Source organism: Artemia franciscana, chromosome 4 (genome assembly GCF_032884065.1).
Source record: "Artemia franciscana chromosome 4, ASM3288406v1, whole genome shotgun sequence".
NCBI classification, from domain to species: Eukaryota; Metazoa; Arthropoda; class Branchiopoda; order Anostraca; family Artemiidae; genus Artemia; species Artemia franciscana.
Window position 1 is genome coordinate 11,142,976 of NC_088866.1, and position 7,168 is coordinate 11,150,143.

Sequence of the window (7,168 nt, forward strand, 5' to 3'; positions counted from 1 at the left end):
TAATTTTGTCCCAAAATGTGTTTGGGAAGAGATGAACCCCCCATATGCATAATAATCTCTGTTCATTTTAAGTTTTAATGCTGGTCCTTACTTTCAGTGGAAAAAACTTTTTCATATTTATTTTTTCATTGTTTTTTTTAATAGTGCTAGAAACTCCAGTAGCCCTTCATGGAATTTCTCTTCTCCAATGACAAATTCCTCCAAGGGAAGATCCTCCTATGTAGCCCCCTCCCCAACCAAAAATTCCCCCTGAAAAGGTCTGTACACTTCCAAATAACCATTACTGTATGTAAACGCTGGTCAAAGTTTGTAACTTGCAGCCCCTCCCCTGGGGACTGTGGGGGAGTAAGTCAGCCCCAAAGACATAGTTTTTATTTTTATTTTTTTTTCAACTATGCTGAATAAAATCGGTATCTCAAAATTTCTATCCACTGACTTTGGGAAAAAACGAGCATTGTGGGGGCCTAGATGCCCTTCAATTTTTAGGTCACTTAAAAAAGGCACTAGAACTTTTAATTTCCATAAGAATGAGCCCTCCCGCGACATTCTAGGACAACTTGGTTCATACAAAGACAACTAGGAAAAAAACAACAAACAAACAAATAAACATGCACCCGTGTAGATAGGTTTGTATATAGGAGGTTGAAACTTCACCAGTAGGGCTCTCTGATATGCTGAATGCAATGGTGTAATTTTCGTTAAGATCCTATAGCTTTTAGGGGGTGTTTCCCCCTATTTTCCAAAACAAGGCAAATTTTCTCAGGCTCATTACTTTTGATGTGCAAGACTAAATTTAATAAAACATATATTTAAAATCAGCATAAAAATCTGATTCTTTTGATGTATCTATTTGTATGAAAATTTTGCTTTTTAAAGTTTTGTTTACTATTGAGTAGGGTTGTTCCTATTGAAAGAAAAATATGAACAAGACCCACTGTGCACACTATGTTTGCTTCAATGTCTGAAAGAAACAATGATGGCTTGCAAGCATCTTATAATGTCTCATTATTTATAACAAAATCTGGAACACTGCACACCACACAAGAACAGTTAATTTTACCAGCTGTTGAATAAGTTTTAAAAACTGTTCTGCAAAAATCTCCATTCAACATACTCTCTGATTGATTTTTTTAAGGAAATATTGATTCCATTCACAAACATTATTTTGGTGGCAACAGATGGAGCTCCTGACTTAGTTGGGCAATATTGTGGGTTAATAAGCCATCTTAAAAAGATTTTACCAGAGATAATTGCAATTCACTATGTCATCCACTAATAACATCTAGTAGCAAAAAATTTGGGTGAGAAATTGCACCAATCACTTAAATTTGGGGTTAATGCAGTTAACACTATAAGAAGCAATGTATTGAATATGCATTTACTTGCACAATTGTGCAATAAAAATGATGAAGAATTTCAAAAATTGCTTTTACATACTGAAGTGGTTATCAAACTGACTCTGGTTATCAAAGGGTGCATGTTTAACAAGATTTTACTCAATTTTTGAATCAGTATTTGAGTTTCTGGAAAGTAAAAATCCAGATTAAAATCTGATCATTTCAAACGCAGACACATTTTATTTGACAGATTGTTCAAAAAATTTAATGACATTAACTTACAATTACAAGGGGGCAGTCTCAGTTTAATAAAAAGCAAAGGGTAAAATTTAAGCTTTTCTTAGAAAGTTGAAATATATGAAGCAAAATATTAGTCAGTACAAATTTTCCCAGTTTTTAAACTTATCACAGATATAATGCTTTGAAGAGGATATTCAGACATACTGTGCATTCAATGACCTTGCATGATGACTTCAAAATCAGTTTTGAAGATATTCTGACAATGGAAATACCACTGTGGATCATAAATCCATTTGATGAAAAGGAATTGGGTAATGTTATTTTACAAGAGGAGCAGAAGGTGAAATTTTAAAGAGTGTATCAAACATTTTGGGTGCAGACAGAAATACCCCCAAAAAATATACAGCACTGAAGGTAATTACAAGAAAGTGTTTGATGGTGTGTCCCTTGTCATATCTTGACAAAAAGAGTTTTAGTGTTTTTACAAATCTTTTAAGGGAAAAAAGCAGTAGATTGAATATCACAGAATGGGGAGATCTGCAGTTATTTCTAACCAAATTAAACCCAAATATTTATGATTTGGAGTCAATTCATCAAGTACATTCTTCCCATTAACATATGACTTTTTTGTAATTGTTATTTTGTAGAAATTACTTTACATTATTAATTATAAGTGTAATAAATGCATTTTTGAATAAATACAACACAAGAAAGTATTTTTTTTTGTTTTCATTCCAATTATTTAAAAATAAAATAAGTGAGAATTTATTGGTTCCTTGTGCTGTGAGGAGATGTCAAAAAAATTAAGTTGAATAGACACAATTTTTTGATTAGTCAATCTTAGATTTTGATAACCACTCACTGCACAAACAGTTTATTAATCAACTAATCAATTCTCACTTTCTTTCTTGAAAACTATTAATTTGTGCTTGGAACTCAGCCACAAAGCAAATTTCCATAGGTATATCTAATCTTAAAATTTTTGTCCATTTTTGGAAATATGGTAGAAATGTAGCTGAAGGAGGTACACTAGAACCAGTCAAATTTTTAAAGTGGTCTATGAGAAAAAAAAGTTTGGGAATCTCTGATGTAAAATTTTACTAGGCAATCATTTCACCATTGTGAACTACCTATAATAACAAAAAAAGTAACATTATTTGATCTTCTATTCAATACTCTTTCTAAATATATTATTTACAACAACATCACTGGAATCCTAGCACCCCTCCCTTATGGCTGAATATATTCCTTATGTTTTGTAATTGACATTATTTGGGATGATGAATAAACAAATGAAAAATAATGAATGGTTTTCAAACAAAAATACCCTGAAGTGGTACTTTTGAATCAACAGAGGAATACAAGAAAAATATAGTATATAGCAATATAACTGCATAACTTCTGGAGCTAAGTGTATGATTTAAAATAAATTAAGGATAAATTTACTAATAGGCTAGATAGGAAGAAAAGAACCATGCTTGTTTTATTTTTTTTCTTTAATTGGCATTATTTAGCATTAGCATATAAAGTAGTGCTCACATGCATGTCTAGCTAGAATCCCATGTCTAGACATGTCTGGCCATGTCTGGCCAGACATCAATATGTAGGTAACTACTGTTCATGAGTAAAATTTGGTGCTTAGCTAGATAAGGTACCACTAAACATCTAGTTCTAAACTCTAGAACTCCAAGTCTGGCATTTTCAATTATAGCCAATCAGAATGTGTCAAGTTCTGCTTTTTTCATCATCCATGTTTATATTTTAAACTGAAATTTAAATTTGTTTCTTATTAATTGTTTTTGTTCATTTTAGGGAAATATGCAACACCAGACATAATAGCACACTAAGTTAATTGTTTGGCTTGCCTCATCTATTATCTTGTGCCTGCAAAAAGAGGGATAACAAATTTGAAAGTTTTGCTAGCATAAGCTCTCCTGGTTAGGCAGAAATGACAGCTGTATATTTTTTTTAAATTAATTTTGTAGTTTTAGCTAAGCACTGAAGTCTTCTTTTGAACAGCAATTTCTAAGACATTGATTTCTGGCTAGACACTGTCTGGACATTAGGTTCCAGTTAGACAGACATGTGAATGCTGCTTAAGCCCACAGTTGTGGTGAAACAAGCATAAAAATGTGGTAAATTTATGGTAAGGAATATATATCATAGAGAAGATACAGAAATATACCATTTGATGCTCCTTCTCAATATAATAAGATATTTTTGGTATTCTCTATCTATCCTTGATCAGACAACAAAGATTAAGGTCCTCTAGGATAGAGCTCAGCTGTTTTTTTGAGTTTACCACAATTTTCTGATTATTTCTCAATAACAGTTGTGTCAATCTGAATAAAGATATCTGCCTACATGGATGGGGGGAGGGACTTGGATGCATATCACAGTAATGATTATTATATTTGGAAGGGCATCAACTTATTAAATATATTTCCTTTGGTAAATGTCTAGAGTAGGGGCTATTGAGAGGGAAACAAGTTATGAAAACAATTCTTACTTTATAATGTGAAGAATAATTGTAACTAATACATTTTGCCTACAACTCTACTATGCTTGCCTAAATGGCCCTACCTCCCATATGCAAATGTGTAGCCCAATGATATATATACCATGTATTCTACCATCCATCATTCTTATTTTTCAGCTTCTTGTTTTGTCACAGTTGATTCAATTTATCAGTAGTCTACAAGCTAAAGTATAGTGGAGTTGTAGTCTAAATGTGTTTCTTGTAGGCTAATTATTCTGCATATTAGGAAAGTAGGCTAAGAATTGTTTTCTTAACATGTTTTCTTCTCAATAGCCCATGCTCTAGCCTAGAAACTTACCTTGTTTTAGCAATATATGATTTATGTCTTGGAAATAACCTTAAACTAAGTTGAAATAAGTAGGCTAGCCTAATAGCTAAAAAAATAGACACAGCATCATTCTGTCCCTTTCTAAATGAAGTTCTTTTGATAACCATTACCTTACACTGATTTCACTGTTAAGGTGGTTTTTAGTCGTCTGATACTGGGCATTTTTTCATAGGCTAGGATAGAATATATCTGGAAAGAGTTAAATGAGGAATTCAATAGTAGTACCTACTCAGTTTTTAGAGCTAAGTAGTGCTTCCTTCATAGGACCAAGCTTGCTACAAAATATGGCATAAATACGATATAAAATCTTTAAAATTACATTTTTCTGTCTACATCAGCCATCTTTTTTTCATAGCATAACCTATCCAGTTCTAACTGAAAAACGTTTACTGATGGCATACAAAACGAAAAAAACAAAGGATATCAAACCAAAATCTCTAAAGCAAAAGAAATTTTTTGGACACAAAAGAACCTTTCAAATTCTTACTTTTTTTCTTTTAAAGAGGATATTAGTAATTGCTGCATCGGCTCTAAATTCAGTTTCAGGTTTGGCGCGACCAATTCCAAGCGCAATCATGTTGATGAAAACGAGAAAATTGTTGAAATGAAATCCCTAAAGCATAGATTCAGTGTCAAAGCGTAAAGGCTATAAAGCACTTGTTGCTAGGCTGGGCTATTCCCCGACAATTGGGCTGATAAATTTTCAGCTTCACGGGACAAGTGATTAAAAACCCACGAAGTATGTTTTTGGACTAAAATATTATAAATCTCTCGACTTTTGGGCTTTGGTTATTTACCTTCTTTGGAGTTTTGGACCCTATAAAAGTATGCAAACAAGCTTTTTCAACTGAAACTAAAAATTAAGGAGCAACATTAAAACTTAAAACAAACACAATTTATTACGCATATGAGGAGGGTTGCTCTTCTTCAACACCTCACTCTTTACGCTAAGGTTTTTTAGTGCTTTTAAAAAAGCTTCTTATTGTTCTAATAAAATGAACATAGTGTTTCAGAAGTCCTTAAAGAATCGGGTCATAACTCAAACTTTAGCGATAGAGCAAGGTGGTGAAGAAGAGCTGTGCCACTTATATACGTAATAATTTCTATTCGTTTTAAGTTTTAATGTTGCTCGTAAGTAGAGCACCTGATTTCAGCCAGTAAAATAGCACCGTATTTAATCTTGTATGAAATGGAGATAAAATTAATTTACTGTGATTAACATTAGATCTTTGCCTGATAATATCTCGTCAATTGAGGTCAGAGGAAGGACTAGGAATTAACATGGAAGCCTTTGCTGCAAGAGAATCAGCCATATTATTACATTTGATGCCTTTATGACTTGGAAAATGTTGAAAATAGACCTCATTTCCTTTGATCTTAAGATTAAGAAGCTGTCTTCTAATATTATATAAATCCTTGTCATTAGCAGTTCTATTAATATTTTGGATCAATAGTAATGCTGATTTAGAGTCGGAGAGACCGAGTATATTTTCAGATTCCATGTTATAATTTATAAGTGCATCCAAGGCCAGGCAGATGGCATATAATTCAGCAGACAAGATAGAAGATACCAATGGGAGAGAAGAATAGATGTTCAAATTCAGGGATGGGATACATGCTCCTGCTCCAGCTCTTTCCCTCTGGACAGATCCATCTGTATATATTTTTCTATAGTTGGGGTACGCCTTTGAGAACTTTTCAGCCAAATTAGTCTGGATCTCGTAATTAGGATTCAAGTCTTTACTAATAGAGATAATTTCTACTTGACAACTTGAGGGAATCGTTTCCCATGGAGGGGACTCAGTAAAGGGATATGCATAAAGCGAATGTTGATTCCAGTTTGGGACCTCTAGTTGAAACTGACGCCATGATGAATGGGCATTAGGAAAGGCTGACTTCCCAGCAAAGGTATGTGAAAATACAACATGCTTGGTTGTATAAGCCTGGATTGCGAGAACTATTTAATCCTTAGACTGGATGCTCTTTCACTTAAGGACGCCAATCCCGACAGTATTTTAATTTTGACAGAGGAGTATGCTTATGCACACCCAAAGCTATTCGAATAGCAGAATTTTGTAAAGATTCAAGGATTTTGAATGAGGATGGCAGAGGAGCTGAAAAAATTTGAATCCCATATTCTATATTTGAACGAATATATAATTTGTAAAAATCCAAAATAATTTCTGGGTGACATCCCCACTTTCTTCCAGCAAGTCTCTTTAGAATACAAAGTCTCTGAACAATCAGAGATTTCAAAGAATTAAGTTGTTCATGCCACTGCATTCTAGAATCCATCAATAAACCAAGTAACTTCACTGAATTGCAATATGGGATGTCCCTTGAGAAAATTGTTAGTTGATTAGAAGGATCTGTAGTACCATTAGTAAATATAATGGCTTAGGTTTTCTGATCGAGATTGGGAAGCAAAATGCTAAAGAGAATCTTTGGACTAAACTTATATCCTTTTGAATAAGACTTTGAAGAAGGCCAATATCCCTTCCCGACTTCCTAATAATCAAATCATCTGCATAACGGCCAAATGATGCATGAGATACTTGAAATTCAGAAACAAACAAGTTGAATAGAAGAGGGCTCAATATTGCACCTTGAGGAAGACCTCTCGTAACGGGACATTGCTCACCTCTAGACTGACTTACTTGAACCTTAAAACATCTATCAGTTAGAAAGGACTTCATAAAACTTATAAAAGAATAAGGGAAGTCA

The 7,168-nt window shown here is 33.4% G+C and overlaps 1 protein-coding gene across 1 annotated transcript in view; it reads right to left on the reverse strand.

The window, feature by feature from the left end:
* Positions 1–5,040, reverse strand: part of LOC136025979 (uncharacterized) — a 28,171-nt gene extending 23,131 nt beyond the window's left edge. Inside the window, exon 1 of the mRNA XM_065702110.1 lies at positions 4,932–5,040. The gene's annotated coding sequence lies outside the window, so the exon portion shown is untranslated. The remainder of the gene's footprint in view (positions 1–4,931) is intronic.
* Between the last annotated feature and the right edge of the window lie 2,128 nt (positions 5,041–7,168).